The sequence below is a fragment of the Nicotiana sylvestris genome, chromosome 5 (genome assembly GCF_000393655.2).
Source record: "Nicotiana sylvestris chromosome 5, ASM39365v2, whole genome shotgun sequence".
Classification (NCBI taxonomy): Eukaryota; Viridiplantae; Streptophyta; class Magnoliopsida; order Solanales; family Solanaceae; genus Nicotiana; species Nicotiana sylvestris.
Genome location: NC_091061.1, coordinates 45,377,807 through 45,395,039, shown reverse-complemented (window position 1 = coordinate 45,395,039; position 17,233 = coordinate 45,377,807). Strand labels below are relative to the sequence as shown.

At 39.9% G+C, this 17,233-nt stretch overlaps 2 long non-coding RNA genes across 2 annotated transcripts; both read left to right on the top strand.

Moving 5' to 3' along the window:
* Positions 1-708: 708 nt before the first annotated feature.
* LOC138891211 (uncharacterized) lies at positions 709-10,817 on the top strand. The gene is made up of 3 exons (XR_011407551.1): positions 709-936; positions 5,519-5,711; positions 10,720-10,817. It is a non-coding gene; the product is annotated as an uncharacterized lncRNA (long non-coding RNA).
* Positions 10,818-10,826: 9 nt separating this feature from the next.
* On the top strand, positions 10,827-15,406 carry LOC138891210 (uncharacterized). Its single transcript, XR_011407550.1, has 2 exons — positions 10,827-11,946; positions 13,509-15,406. It is a non-coding gene; the product is annotated as an uncharacterized lncRNA (long non-coding RNA).
* The last annotated feature ends 1,827 nt before the right edge of the window (positions 15,407-17,233 follow it).

Below are 17,233 nucleotides of genomic sequence, written 5' to 3'. Positions count from 1 at the left end.
AGGCGGGCTCCTGATTTCCAACACTTGAACTACTTTCCCTTTGTTCTCTAGGTAGGCTCTTTATTTCCAACACTTGAACTGCTTTCCCTTTGTTCTCCAGGTGGACTTCTAATTTCCAACACTTGAACTGCTTTCCCTTTGTTTTTCAGGTGGGCTCCTGATTTCCAACACTTAAACTGCTTTTCCTTTATTCTCCAGGTGGGCTCCTGATTTCTAACACTTGAACTGCTTTCCCTTTGTTTTCCAGGTGGGCTCCTGATTTCCAACACTTGAATTGCTTTCCCTTTGTTCTCCAGGTGGGCTCCTGATTACCAACACTTGAACTGCTTTCCCTTTGTCTCTAGATGGGCTCCTGATTACCAACACTTGAATTGCTTTACCTGGAACTCCTGATTATTAACACTTGAATTGTTTTCCTTTTGTTCTCTAGGTGGGCTCCTGATTACCAACACTTGAATTGCTTTCCCTTTGTTTTCCAGGTGGGCTCCTGATTACCAACACTTGAGTTGCTTTTCCCTGGTTCTCCAGGCGGGCTCCTGATTACCAACACTTGAACTGCTTTCTCTTTGTTCTGCAGGCGGGCTCCTGATTTCCAACAGTTGATCTGCTTTCCCTTTGTTCTCCAGGCGGGCTCCTGATTTCCAACACTTGAACTGCTTTCCCTTTGTTCTCCAGGTGGGCTCCTGATTTCCAACACTTGAACTGCTTTCCCTTTGTTCTCCAGGTGGTCTCCTGATTTCCAACACTTGAACTGCTTTCCCTTTGTTCTCCAGGTGGGCTCCTGATTTCCAACACTTGAACTGCTTTCCCTTTGTTCTCCAGGTGGGCTCCTGATTACCAATACTTGAATGGCTTTTCCTTTGTTCTCCAGGTGGGTGCCTGATTTCCAACTCGAACTGACTCCTCTGAAACTGCTGCTTTCCCTTTATTCTCTAGGTGGGTGCCTGATCGCTGAACCTGAATTGTCCTCTTCTTGAAACTATTTTTCTTTTGAACTGCCCTCCCTTGTTTCTCCAGGTGGGCGACTAATTGTTTGAATATGAATTGCCTTCTATTATTGAAACTCGTGTTGTCTTCCCTGGTTTTTCAAGTAGGTACCTAATTTCAACAAAACAGACAAAACAAAAGAAATTTTTCTACCCCAGCTTGATATTGGGCACATCTGTGAGTGTTAATTGAATAATGTTATCAAAATAAATTCTAAATTAAATTCCTTTATCCGGAAAAATTTCTAACCAAGCCTCATTTCAAAAGTGAAAACTTAAATGCCAAATTATACTTCCCAAAAGTAGACCTCTCGTCAGACTTTGTCATTTGCGAGGGCCTCAAAACTTACTAAATCCCGTTATCCAGGAGAAACTTACCACCGAGCCTGTCTGGCACCTGCTTTCCTTACGGAGGGTTTCTTCGGAACAAACAAAATTTCCTGCCCCTGTTTCAATCAAAGAAAACTTGTGAGTTTAAACATAAAGGTTGGTTTGTGGCCTTGACTTTGAGGGCGATTGCTCCTTCACTTGCCATAATAACTTCGGTTTCAACTCGAAAGATCTTTCCTGTTTATTGACTGACCACTTTTCTGTCACCCTTATCATGGAAAATACCTCTGATCCGTTCAAACCCAATACCATTCATCTGTTGCATTGTGCTCATGCATTGACATATACCGAACCTTTGTGTTTTACATGACCCCCAAAACACGCCAATTGTCGCCCACTCAGTGCGCATGTTGTTCTTTCCTGACTTAAACCACTAGCATTGGCCTTGAGGTCTATTGCTCCTTCACTTGTCATGATAACTTGGATTTTCGCTTGGAAGACCTTGCTTGTCACTAGTTACTCACTTTCTCTATCAACCTTATCACAGAATATACCTTTGATCCGTTCACCCAATATCCTTTATCTGTTGTATTGTTCATGAATTGACATATACCAAAATTTTGTATTTCACATGAATCTCAAAGCACGATGATTGTTACCAACTCAGTGCGCACGTTGTTCTCTCCTGACTTATGCCATTCTAATGTGTTAGCCAGATCCCGTTTTGTTCAACTGAAAAGTTGGTGGCAAGTTTTGAAGTCATTTCTCACTTGTTCTGACCAAACAGATTCAGGAAGAGGAAGTAAACAAGACAAAAGGAACAGAGTAAAGAACAATAAAAAGAGATGATTCCTAACAAGAAAACTACAAAGTAGAGACTTATCAAATGTGAATACCAATTCTAATGACCATGACATGCATCTGTGGCCTAATATGTCAAGCAAGTCTGTTGTTCAACTCTTGTTATAACCCTAAATCGTGAAACTGGGCTTCAATGCTCCGATATCCAATCTGATTTACGATCCTTACTCAACTTGTAGTGCCCGAATTGTTTTCACCATCAAGCCTCTCTCATTTTGTTCTTTCTCTCAACTCACCATCATCTTATGGTGTCTATGAAGGTTTTCACCAATAATACTCTCTCATTTGTTCTTTTCTTCTTATTTCCTCTGATTCTGCAGATGACAAGGCCTTAACCATGGTGAAAACATCATATACTCTTGGCATGTCTAAACTCAACACTCTCAAAGATTATCTGGGAGGTCCTTTTTGGACTGTAATGTGGATTTTGGACAGGGGTAGAAAGAAAGAATATCAAAAAGGCTCAATGACACCGTAGGTCGCAGGCTATGGAGTTGCTGAGGTATCTGCATGACGTTCGCATGCCTTGGCTCTCCTTCTCATTTTCAGTTGTATTTTTCTGTTGGTTCTTAGACATTTTGATAGATTATGTATTTACCTTAGACGTTCATGATCTCAGTGACACCGTAGTTTTAGGAAGATCGTATCGTAATATAAATCTTTCCTTTATGTCTTAAATGATTTACTTTAAAAATGATGAAAGTTTTCCGCAAATGATTTTTAATATTTACAATGTGGTATTGGATTGCATTGGTTTGAGGCTGGCCTAGTTCCATGTTAGGCGCCATCACGACGGGTTGAGTTTGGGGTCGTGATAAGTTGGTATCAGAGCCTAGGTTACATAGGTCTCGTGAGTTATAAGCGGGTTTAGTAGAGTCTTGCGGATCGGTACGGAGACGTCTGTACTTATCTTCGAGAGGCTACAGAACCTTTAGGAAATAAACTTCACTTTCTTGAATTCCTATCATGCGTCATTAATTCAGCTTGAAGCTTAACTCCTTGAATTCCTTCCACGCATTCGTGTGCGTGCATGAGCGCTCGGTATCAGCTGTGCATCGAAGACTTGTGATTCCCTGATCGAAGGGCGAGATGTGATTCCTGTGTGCTGATGTTGGGCCAGTCTGGAGGACTTGAGGCCGAAATTTGTTTGTAGCTTGAGCACTGTGGTATTGGATTGCGCTGGTTTGAGACTGGACTAGTTCCATGTTAGGCGCCATCACGACGGGTTGAGTTTGGAGTCATGACACTCTCCAAATCGCTAGCCTCAAATCCCGAAATTTTACCTCAAAACCACCAATCTAGGTAGGAAAATCAATGGGGAAACAAGATTATTGAATAAAAATAAGTACAAGGAACTTACCTCAAGAATCCCCTCGAAAATACTCTATAAATCTTCAAAACCCGAGCACAAAATGTTAGAAATGGTGAAAATCTCGAAACCCTCATTTTTATAGGTTTTGCCTAGCAATCTCGCTTCTGCAGCCCACTTAGCCGCTTCTGCTGTTTCAGAAGAGCGACCCAAAGCCCGCTTCTGCGGCTACCTCTTCACCTGCGGCCAAACTTTCGCTCCTGCAGATGCGCTTTTGCAGAGCCCAGCTCTACAGTCCAATTCTGGTTTTGCGGTCTTCCTGCCGCATTTGAGGTCACGCAGGTGCAAGAAAACCTTCACACTTGGTGGCACCTGCTCACCTCCCTTCAAACTCCGCATCTGTGGACCTCACCCCGCATCTGCAAGCTCGCACCTGCGGTGCCCACTTCGCAGGTGCGATTACACCAGCAATCCTCAACTTCAGCAACTTCACTAAGTTCAATTCCAAGTCCGTTAACCACTCGAAATCAACCCGAGGCCCTCGGGGCCTCAACCAAATATACCAACAAGTCCTAAAACATCATACGAACTTAGTTGAGCCCTTAAATCACCTCGTACAACATCAAAAATACGAATAGCACTGCAATTCAAGCCTAATAAACTTTGAAACTTCCAATTTTTACAACTGATGCCAAAACCTATTAAACCATGTCCGATTGACTCCAAATTTTGCAAACACGTCACAAATGACACCACGGGCCTACTCCAACTTCCAAAATACCAATTCGATCCTGATATCAAAAAGTCCACTCCCGGTCAAACTTCCCAAAAATTCAACTTTCGCCATTTCAAGCCTAATTCCACTACGAACCTCCAAATCACAATTCGGACACGCACCTAAGTCCAAAATCACCCAACAAAACCGTCAAAACTCAAATCTGGGATTGTTTACACATAAGTCAACATCCGCTCAACCTTTTCAAGTTAAGCTTCCAACTTTGAGACTAAGTGTCCCAATTCCTTTAGAAATTCTTCCGGACCCGAACCGACTAACCCGACAAGTCATATACAACTATAAATCACAAAAGGAGCAGTAAATGGGGAAACAGGGCTACAACTCTCGAAACGACTGTTTGGGTAATTACAACTCAAATAAGGATAAACTTTAAATCTTGCCAAAAGGATGGAGGATCACTTTTGAAATTTGATCAAGAAGTGGTTAGGAGGGCTTTAATTGAGATAATAATTATTGATGAACTACTATTTAGCTTTGTAGAAAAAAAGGCTTTATGAAGTTTATGAGAATAAATCAACCACTATTTTGTCTTCCTTCTCGTAAAACAATAACAAGCGAATGTTATAAAGTTTACGGTGAACTAAAGCAAAATCTAAGAAGGTCTTTTAGAGAAGCACAACCAAAAATTTGCCACACAACAAACACATGGACTTTATTGCAAAGAATAAATTATATGTGTTTGACAGCTCACTTCATGGATAGGGATTGGAAGGTGCAGAAAAAAATACTAAATTTTTACCTTATCACTAGTCATAAGCGTGAAGAGATAGCTAAAGTTATTTGTAATTGTTTGCTTGAATGGAAATTAGACGAGGTGTTCACTATTATCGTGGATAATACTTCTTCTAATGATGTCACAGTCAAGAAATTGTCTAAAAAGTTAGATATATGAAAAACTAATATGATGAGTGGTAAGCATCTTCATGTGATATGCATGGCTCATAAACTTAATCTAATTGTGCAAGATGGTTTGAAAGAAATTGATGCTTCTGTCACACGTGTTAGAAATACTATAGGGTATGTGAGATCATCGTCTGCAAGGACCTTAAAGTTTAAATAGTGTTATACACTTGTAAAGGTAGAATGTACTAAAACATTGTGTTTGGATGTTCCTACTAGGTGAAATTCCATGTATTTGATGTTGGATACGGCGCAAAACTTTGAAAAGTTCTTTGACAAGTTTTATCTTTTTTATGATGGATTTTCTACTTATCTTTGTTCTCCTCTTTGTGGCAGTAGTAGTGCAGATCCTCTTGAATCTGATGATTGGGTGAATGTGAGGAATGTGATAAAGTTTCTTGCAAGAATTTACAAGCTCGCCAAAAAAGTTTCAGATTCACGTTATGTCACTTGCAACGCTCATTTTGAGGATGTATCTATCACGACCAAAATATGGCTAGTCGTGATGGTACCTAACCCAACCCGCTAGGTAAGTCAATTAACAGACAAAACATCTCAAATAAGAAGCATAGGGGTCAATAAATAAAATAACTGAACTTTTATATAAAATTTCAAGAATTGGTAATACAAATCATGAACATTTATGACTTGGAATTTACAAAGCTTCTACGAAATAAATACATCATTTGTTTGAAATATACATAAATATATTTGCAATTCTAAAGCTACCAAGGACAAGTGACAGCTATAACCAGAACGCAGTTACTTCTTCAATGCCAGCTCCCGTGATACACGACCTCATTAGCTCCAAGATCCGCACGTAAGGTGCACAAGTGTAGTATAAAACTGATCCATGTACTCAATAAGTAACAAACCTAAAATCGGGTTGAAAGCAACGACAAGCTCGTAAGATAGTTGGAGTCCAACATCAAAAACAAATAATAGTTCATAACAGTATAGAGAAGACAACAAAGGTATATAACTTAGGGGATGAGATATGAAAAGGTATACATGCCTTTTAAGTATAGCAGTCCCAGTCTAAATCTTACCGTTGAAATCAATTAAACATGAGTTTATCAAAAGAACCGTGTTTTTCCTAATTTACAACATCAGATATAACTTTTCATTTACCAGTTAGCATGAGAAAAATGCATCTCTATGCCTACTTGTCAAATATACATGTCAAGTAATCAGATGCTACATTATTGTCTAGCATGAGAAAGGTACATCTCTAAGCGCACATGTGAAGTAATCAAACGTCATGTCATGGTCTAGCATGTGGAAGGTATATGTCTATGCCTACATGTCAAGTATACATGTCAACAATTCAGTTTTCACAGTGGAATCATTAAGTACCCACAATCTTAGCAAACTTCAGGTGCCTGGCTCAAATGCCCCAACATTAATATCACCATGGATCCATTACAATAATCACACTTAGCATTGTATGGGTGCCTGGCATAACTGCCCATCATCAAAGCACGTACATGAAATACTATGCCTGTGCCCACTACTGGTATGTCAGATTCTGTAGGGGCGGATCCTACCCAAGCACTAATCATAATCACTTATCCCAAATGGGGCGGCCTGGTGCCCGCTTAGCCTAATGTGGGGCTTGGCATATGCGTCACCTCAATATTAATATAATCATTGTGGCATGAAACCCGATCCAAATATCAATATAAATATGGCTCTATGGCCCACTTCAATCATTAATCCACTCAAGTTTCAATATAAAAACTTCTCATAGAAATATAATATAATTATATAACACGGAATATCATGATGTCCCTCAAATACAGTCCAAACTTGTGTCACGTACAAGGATACCAATAACATGTGAGACAGCATATCAAAAGTGCTCAGAGACAGATATATAACATGCAAATGTGACTATCATGACTGTACAATATGATTACGGCTGAGGCAAATAGCTCAATATGACAAAAATAGCCCTATCATGTCTCAAATAATTAAGCATGTGGCCTAAACATGATTTTAACATTAATAATATCTCACGAAGTAACATAAATAGAGAAGACATAAAATCAAGAAGCACGGTAGCAAAACAAGGTATATAATAGCCTACTAACTACCAGATCATGAATACCTCGGTGCACGCACCCGCACATGTCACACCAAATTTTTCCTACCCCTGGAAGGGGCATAAGGAAGTTTTTTTCAATTTAAGTGACAATCGAAACGGGATTAATTTTTAGATTCAGAGTCGCCACTTGGGATAATTTATGGTGTCCCAAGTCACCGGTTTAAATACCGAATCGAGGAAAGATTGACTCTTTTTTATAGTCTGCGAACACAGAAATCCGGATAAGTAATTCTGTTAACCCGGGAGAAGGTGTTAGGCATTCCCGAGTTCTGTGGTTTTAGCGCGGTCGCTCAACTATTATTATTGGCCTAACTATCTGATTTCAAAACACTTTTAAACCTATGTGCAATTTTTAACCTTTTAGCCGCTTTTAATATTTTTAGGAAAATTCAAAGTTATTTAAAACACATCGTAAGCCGCGCTATATGAAATGCACCCGACACGCTTTATTTAAACCTGTTGGAAATTGGAGTCAGGTCACATAAAATGTATACCCGGATTTGGAAATTGGTATCATGACTATGCTACGGGAACCGTACCCATAACCACGATGATCAATTAATTAAACCCGCCTAAAGCAATCTACGGGAGTTCAAGGAATTTTCTATACTAGTTAAGATACCGATGTGAGGGCCATAGACTAGGTGATTGGATGGTACACCTCAAATCTATTAAAGGAAAACGCATTCAACTAAATGAACTACGTATATTCATGTTTAAAACTAATTAGGTATCACAACTACGCCACGGGAACCGTACCCGTAATTGTGATGATTTAATTACGTGCTTAAAGCAAAGTACGAAGGCTCATGCTTACTTCTTAAATGAATTTGAGATTATTGAAGTTATTGATTATGAAAATAGAACTAGTGTGGCAGAAGTTGTGCATGCTTTAGGTGTTATACATAGTCAGGCATTCAATTATCAACCAACCAAAATAAGATCATTTGACAAACACAAAATGAACAAACCATTCTCATAACACTATGGCGTCCAAACAATTACATTATCTGAAACTGAGGTCCATACCTCAATCAACGACACAACATTTTAGAAGAGCCAAATAAAGGCTGAAAAGATGATCGAAATTCAGCCGCACAGGTTCAACAGAGAAACATTTAAAGCTTGATGAAACAACAACAAACAACAAAATGAAGCTAAACCCAACATTCTGAATCCAGGCAAAAAGTGAAGCCAAATCGCAGATAAAGAAACTAACTGACAGAATTCACAACGTGTAACTCCAAATTCATGTCATCAAAACCATGTATATGAAATTAAAGGGAGATAGCAATTAACAATAGCAAGGACTTCATAAACAGAGCATCGTAAATAAACAGAAACAGAACATATAAATGAAAGAATCGAAACTCAAACCTTAAACCAGAAATAGAGAATAACGATCTCAAATCGAACCTAGACGGAAGCCAATAAACGGCAACAATCTCGAACTCGCCGGAACTCAAGCTTGACCGGGACTATACTGATCCTGTTGCTCTTTGAAGCTAGGAGATGTTGCTATATTTTTTAGTTAAGAGAAAGAAGGTCAAAAAGGATCCTAAAGCTTCGATAGGCAGCCCTGGTTAACTCGAGATACCCTCACGCTTAGATCCGGGTATTGATGGAAGAGTCTGGGTCTCTCTCCGATTGAATGTGTGTAGATCGTGTGCGTGTTCCAGCGAGTTCGCCACTGGTGAGGAGAGGAGGAGTGAAGGGTCGTTTTGGGGTGGGGTTTTTGGTGTAACAACTAGCTGTCCTCTCTGTTGAAGAAGACAACGACAAGTAGGGGTTTATTTTGGTTTGTCCGCGAATTGTAGAAGAAGAACGACCAAGAGGTCCTTTGGGTGAGGGTTCAAATGGTAGAGGCTAAAGGGTTGTTATCGTTGGAAGTTCAGGGGTCGTCCTTTTTCTGAAGGAGATGAACTGGGGGGGGGGTTGTTGGAGAAGACGACGTAGTGGGAGGGGGGTCCTTTTGTTGAAAACGGCGGACAGCTCTTGTTAGACGCCTTTTTCTGTAGATATTTAGGTGTAGGTCTCTATTGTTTAGGCTCCTTTCATTTTTTGTAATTTTTTGGCTGATTTCCTTTAGGTGTAGGGGTTAGCTTCTTTTATAGGCTTAGGTTTCTAGAGTTATATTTAGGTTAAGGGGTATGAGCCTAGGAATTATGGGCTTGGGAATTATGGGTTAAGTCCAAAAATTAAGCTTAAACATGGGTTGTTTGAGCCCAAATTTTATTCTTTCTCCGCGAACGAGACTAAAATACAATCTCATTTATTAATTAATTCTACTTAAGCAAAATAACTATTAAAATAAGACTGACCGTTAAAACATAATTATTTTTGGTATTTTTCAAAATTAAAAATGACAAAACAATAATGAAACTAATTTTTGTAATTTTCAATTTCTTGTAATAAAATAAGTAAAAGAGTCAAAATTAGTTGAAATAACGATATTAGGCCTAAATTAAATATTTACATGCTAAAATATAAAAAATGTTGGGGAGGGTGAAAATCACCTGTCTACAGCTGCCCCTCTTTGACTGGAAATACGAAGTATCTTCAGACAAAGAACGACTAGACAAGTTTTTTTGACCCGACCTTTGTTTGGAGAGACTATAACTAAGAGAGAAAGGAGAATGTGACCGAGCCCTAGTATCTGAGCCGCCGACATATCCTTGGCTATAAAGGAATCAGGCCACGTGTAGTTCAGAAGTGAGTGAGATGATGGAGTATACCGAGGTGGAGAGGCGATCGAGGTGCCATTCCATCGAGGTTCCGATTCGCGGTCCTGTTATTACATCAAAATCAAAAAATGAAAAAGACTAACTAAGCCTGTCAACTATGAGTTACAAGATTCATATCTATAAGTCTTCAAAAGCTTGATCTTGAGTCTTGAATGGTTCTTCATGTAGACTTTAGATTTAAACATTGATGCTTGCTAGCTGCAGGTACTAGTTCATTCTTCTTCGGATCGAGACCGGACATGCAATGCTCGTGATTTCAACCATGTCTTGAACAATTCACATCTTTCGTCAACTTCTGCATTTGGACTCACTTCTTGCCTTTCTTTTTTTTTTTATTCTAGATTGTGACTAACTTCCGTTGATCATCTCGGACTATTGACTCGCATTCTTGCTGCGAGTTTCTTTTGTTGTTGACTTGAATTGCATTCTGAAGTGAATTCCCTTATTCTCCAGGTAGCGCCTGATTGCTAATATATAAACTGTATTCCCTTGTTCTCCAAGCGGGCACCTGATTACCAAAACTTGAATTGTCTTCCCTTTGTTACCTTAAACTGTTTTCCCTTAAAATTTGTGTTGTCTTCCTTTGAACATTGCTGCTTTCCCTTTAATCTCCAGGTGGGTGCCTGATTACCAACATTTGCACTATGTTTCCTTGAGACTTGAACTGCTTTCCCTTTGTTCTCCAGGTGGTCTCCTGATTTCCAACACTTGAACTGCTTTCCCTTTGTTCTCCAGGTGGGCTCCTGATTTCCAACACTTGAACTGCTTTCCCTTTGTTCTCCAGGTGAGCTCCTGATTACCAACACTTGAATTTCTTTCCCTTTGTTCTCCAGATGGGCTCCTGATTACCGACACTTGAATTGCTTTCCCTTTGTTCTCCAGGTGGGCTCCTGATTACCAACACTTGAGTTGTTTTTCCCTTTGTTCTCCAGGCGGGCTCCTGATTACCAACACTTGAACTGCTTTCCCTTGTTCTCCAGGCGGGCTCCTGATTACCAACACTTGAACTGCTTTCCCTTGTTCTCCAGGCGGGCTCCTGATTTCCAACACTTGAACTGCTTTCCCTTTGTTCTCCAGGTGGCCTTCTGATTTCCAACACTTGAACTGCTTTCCCTTTGTTTTCCAGGTGGGCTCCTGATTTCCAACACTTAAACTGCTTTTCCTTTATTCTCCAGGTGGGCTCCTGATTTCTAACACTTGAACTACTTTCCCTCTGTTCTCCAGGTGGGCTCCTGATTTCCAACACTTGAACTGCTTTCCCTTTGTTCTCCAGGTGGGCTCCTGATTACCAACACTTGAACTGCTTTCCCTTTGTCTCCAGATGGGCTCCTGATTACCAACACTTGAATTGCTTTACCTGGAACTCCTGATTACTAACACTTGAATTGTTTTCCTTTTGTTCTCTAGGTGGGCTCCTGATTACCAACACTTCAATTGCTTTCCCTTTGTTTTCCAGGTGGGCTCCTGATTACCAACACTTGAGTTGCTTTTCCCTGATTCTCCAGGCGGGCTCCTGATTACCAACACTTGAACTGCTTTCTCTTTATTCTCCAGGCGGGCTCCTGATTTCCAACACTTGAACTGCTTTCCCTTTGTTCTCCAGGCGGGCTCCTGATTTCCAACACTTGAACTGCTTTCCCTTTGTTCTCCAAGTGGGCTCCTGATTTCCAACACTTGAACTGCTTTCCCTTTGTTCTCCAAGTGGTCTCCTGATTTCCAACACTTGAACTGCTTTCCCTTTGTTCTCCAGGTGGGCTCCTGATTTCCAACACTTGAACTGCTTTCCCTTTGTTCTCCAGGTGGGCTCCTGATTACCAATACTTGAATGGCTTTTCCTTTGTTCTCCAGGTGGGTGCCTGATTTCCAACTCGAACTGACTCCTCTGAAACTGCTGCTTTCCCTTTATTCTCTAGGTGGGTGCCTGATCGCTGAACCTGAATTGTCCTCTTCTTGAAACTGTTTTTCTTTTGAACTGCCCTCCCTTGTTTCTCCAGGTGGGCGCCTAATTGTTTGAACATGAATTGCCTTCTATTATTGAAACTCGTTTTGTCTTCCCTGGTTTTTCAAGTAGGTACCTAATTTCAACAAAACAGACAAAACAAAAGAAATTTTTCTACCCCAGTTTGATATTGGGCACATCTGTGAGTTTTAATTGAATAATGTTATCAAAATAAATTCTAAATTAAATTCCTTTATCCGGAAAAATTTCTAACCAAGCCTCATTTCAAAAGTGAAAACTTAAATGCCAAATTATACTTCCCAAAAGTAGACCTCTCGTTAGACTTTGTCATTTGCGAGGGCCTCAAAACTTACTAAATCCCGTTATCCAGGAGAAACTTACCACCGAGCCTGTCTGGCACCTGCTTTCCTTACGGAGGGTTTCTTCGGAACAAACAAAATTTCCTGCCCCTGTTTCAATCAAAGAAAACTTGTGAGTTTAAACATAAAGGTTGGTTTGTGGCCTTGACTTTGAGGGCGATTGCTTCTTCACTTGCCATAATAACTTCGGTTTCAACTCGAAAGATCTTTCCTGTTTATTGACTGACCACTTTTCTGTCACCCTTATCATGGAAAATACCTCTGATCCGTTCAAACCCAATACCATTCATCTGTTGCATTGTGCTCATGCATTGACATATACCGAACCTTTGTGTTTTACATGACCCCCAAAACACGCCAATTGTCGCCCACTCAGTGCGCATGTTGTTCTTTCCTGACTTAAACCACTAGCATTGGCCTTGAGGTCTATTGCTCCTTCACTTGTCATGATAACTTTGATTTTCGCTTGGAAGACCTTACTTGTCACTAGTTAACCACTTTCTCTATCAACCTTATCACAGAATATACCTTTGATCCGTTCACCCAATATCCTTTATCTGTTGTATTGTTCATGAATTGACATATACCAAAATTTTGTATTTCACATGAATCTCAAAGCACGATGATTGTTACCAACTCAGTGTGCACGTTGTTCTCTCCTGACTTATGCCATTCTAATGTGTTAGCCAGATCCCGTTTTGTTCAACTGAAAAGTTGGTGGCAAGTTTTGAAGTCATTTCTCACTTGTTCTGACCAAACAGATTCAGGAAGAGGAAGTAAACAAGACAAAAGGAACAGAGTAAAGAACAATAAAAAGAGATGATTCCTAACAAGAAAACTACAAAGTAGAGACTTATCAAATGTGGATACCAATTCTAATGACCATGACATGCATCTGTGGCCTAATATGTCAAGCAAGTCTGTTGTTCAACTCTTGTTATACCCCTAAATCATGAAACTGGGCTTCAATGCTCCGATTATCCAATCTGATTTACGATCCTTACTCAAATTGTAGTGCCCGAATTGTTTTCACCATCAAGCCTCTCTCATTTTGTTCTTTCTCTCAACTCACCATCATCTTATGGTGCCTATGAAGGTTTTCACCAATAATACTCTCTCATTTGTTCTTTTCTTCTTATTTCCTCTGATTCTGCAGATGACAAGGCCTTAACCATGGTGAAAACATCATATACTCTTGGCATGTCTAAACTCAACACTCTCAAAGATTATCTGGGAAGTCCTTTTTGGACTGTAATGTGGTTTTTGGACAGGGGTAGAAAGAAAGAATATCATAAAGGCTCAATGACACCGTAGGTCGCAGGCTATGGAGTTGCTGAGGTATCTGCATGACGTTCGCATGCCTTGGCTCTCCTTCTCATTTTCAGTTGTATTTTTCTGTTGGTTCTTAGACATTTTGATAGATTATGTATTTACCTTAGACGTTCATGATCTCAATGACACCGTAGTTTTAGGAAGATCGTATCGTAATATAAATCTTTCCTTTATGTCTTAAACGATTTACTTTAAAAATGATGAAAGTTTTCCGCAAATGATTTTTAATATTTACACTGTGGTATTGGATTGCATTGGTTTGAGGCTGGCCTAGTTCCATGTTAGGCGCCATCACGACGGGTTGAGTTTGGGGTCGTGATAAGTTGGTATGAGAGCCTAGGTTACATAGGTCTCGCGAGTCATAAGCGGGTTTAGTAGAGTCTTGCGGATCGGTACGGAGACGTCTGTACTTATCTTCGAGAGGCTACAGAACCTTTAGGAAATAAACTTCACTTTCTTGAATTCCTATCATGCGTCATTAATTCAGCTTGAAGCTTAACTCCTTGAATTCCTTCCACGCATTCGTGTGCATGCATGAGCGCTCGGTATCAGCTGTGCATCGACGACTTGTGATTCCCTGATCGAAGGGCGAGATGTGATTCCTGTGTGCTGATGTTGGGCCAGTCTGGAGGACTTGAGGCCGAAATTTGTTTGTAGCTTGAGCACTGTGGTATTGGATTGCGCTGGTTTGAGACTGGCCTAGTTCCATGTTAGGCGCCATCACGACGTGTTGAGTTTGGAGTCATGACACTCTCTAAATCGCTAGCCTCAAATCCCAAAATTTTACCTCAAAACCACCAATCTAGGTAGGAAAATCAATATGGAAACAAGATTATTGAATAAAAATAAGTACAAGGAACTTACCTCAAGAATCCCCTCGAAAATCCTCTATAAATCTTCAAAACCCGAGCACAAAATGTTAGAAATGGTGAAAATCTCGAAACCCTCATTTTTATAGGTTTTGCCTAGCAATCTCGCTTCTGCAGCCCACTTAGCCGCTTCTGCTGTTTCAGAAGAGCGACCCAAAGCCCGCTTCTGCGGCTACCTCTTCACCTGCGGCCAAACTTTTGCTCCTGCAGACGCGCTTCTGCAGAGCCCAGCTCTACAGTCCAATTCTGGTTTTGCGGTCTTCCTTCCGCATTTGAGGTCACGCAGGTGCAGGAAAACCTTCACACTTGGTGGCACCTGCTCACCTCCCTTCAAACTCCGCATCTGTGGACCTCACCCCGCATCTGCAAGCTCGCACCTGCGGTGCCCACTTCGCAGGTGCGATTACACCAGCAATCCTCAACTTCAGCAACTTCACTAAGTTCAATTCCAAGTCCGTTAACCACTCGAAATCAACCCGAGGCCCCCGGGGCCTCAACCAAACATACCAACAAGTCCTAAAACATCATACGAACTTAGTCGAGCCCTTAAATCACCTCGTACAACATCAAAAATACGAATAGCACCGCAATTCAAGCCTAATAAACTTTGAAACTTCCAATTTTTACAACTGATGCCAAAACCTATTAAACCATGTCCGATTGACTCCAAATTTTGCAAACACGTCACAAATGACACCACGGGCCTACTCCAACTTCCAAAATACCAATTCGACCCTAATATCAAAAAGTCCACTCCCAGTCAAACTTCCCAAAAATTCAACTTTCGTCATTTCAAGCCTAATTCCACTACGAACCTCCAAATCACAATTCGGACACGCTCCTAAGTCCAAAATCACCCAACAAAACCGTCAAAACTCAAATCCGGGATTGTTTACACATAAGTCAACATCCGCTCAACCTTTTCAACTTAAGCTTCCAACTTTGAGACTAAGTGTCCCAATTCTTTTTGAAATTCTTCCGGACCCGAACCGACTAACCCGACAAGTCATATACAACTATAAATCACAAAAGGAGCAGTAAATGGGGAAACAGGGCTACAACTCTCGAAACGACTGGTTGGGTAATTACAACTCAAATAAGGATAAACTTTCAATCTTGCCAAAAGGATGGAGGATCACTTTTGAAATTTGATCAAGAAGTGGTTAGGAGGGCTTTAATTGAGATAATAATTATTGATGAACTACTATTTAGCTTTGTAGAAAAAAAGGCTTTATGAAGTTTATGAGAATAACTCAACCACTATTTTGTCTCCTTCTCGTAAAACAATAACAAGCGATTGTTATAAAGTTTACAGTGAACTAAAGCAAAATCTAAGAAGGTCTTTTAGAGAAGCACAACCAAAAATTTGCCACACAACAAACACATGGACTTTATTGCAAAGAATAAATTATATGTGTTTGACAGCTCACTTCATGGATAGGGATTGGAAGGTGCAGAAAAAAATACTAAATTTTTACCTTATCACTAGTCATAAGCGTGAAGAGATAGCTAAAGTTATTTGTAATTGTTTGCTTGAATGGAAATTAGACGAGGTGTTCACTATTATCGTGGATAATACTTCTTCTAATGATGTCATAGTCAAAAAATTGTCTAAAAAGTTAGATATATGAAAAACTAATATGATGAGTGGTAAGCATTTTCATGTGATATGCATAGCTCATAAACTTAATCTAATTGTGCAAGATGGTTTGAAAGAAATTGATGCTTTTGTCACACGTGTTAGAAATACTATAGGGTATGTGAGATCATCGTCTGCAAGGACCTTAAAGTTTAAATAGTGTTATACACTTGTAAAGGTAGAATGTACTAAAACATTGTGTTTGGATGTTCCTACTAGGTGAAATTCCATGTATTTGATGTTGGATACGGCGCAAAACTTTGAAAAGTTCTTTGACAAGTTTTATCTTTTTTATGATGGATTTTCTACTTATCTTTGTTCTCCTCTTTGTGGCAGTAGTAGTGCAGATTCTCTTGAATCTGATGATTGGGTGAATGTGAGGAATGTGATAAAGTTTCTTGCAAGAATTTACAAGCTCGCCAAAAATGTTTCAGATTCACGTTATGTCACTTGCAACGCTCATTTTGAGGATGTATCTATCACGACCAAAATATGGCTAGTCGTGATGGTACCTAACCCAACCCGCTAGGTAAGTCAATTAACAAACAAAACATCTCAAAGAAGCATAGGGGTCAATAAATAAAATAACTGAACTTTTATATAAAATTTCAAGAATTGGTAATACAAATCATGAACATTTATGACTTGGAATTTACAAAGCTTCTACGAAATAAATACATCATTTGTTAAATATATTTGCAATTCTAAAGCTACCAAGGACAAGTGACAGCTATAACCAGAACGCAGTTACTTCTTCAATGCCAGCTCCCGTGATACACGACCTCATTAGCTCCAAGATCTGCACGTAAGGTGCAGAAGTGTAGTGTAAAACCGATCCATATACTCAATAAGTAACAAACCTAAAATCGGGTTGAAAGCAACGACAAGCTCGTAAGATAGTTTGAGTCCAACATCAAAAACAAATAATAGTTCATAACAGTATAGAGAAGACAACAAAGGTATATAACTTAGGGGATGAGATATGAAAAGGTATACATGCCTTTTAAGTATAGCAGTCCCAGTTTAAATCTTACCGTTGAA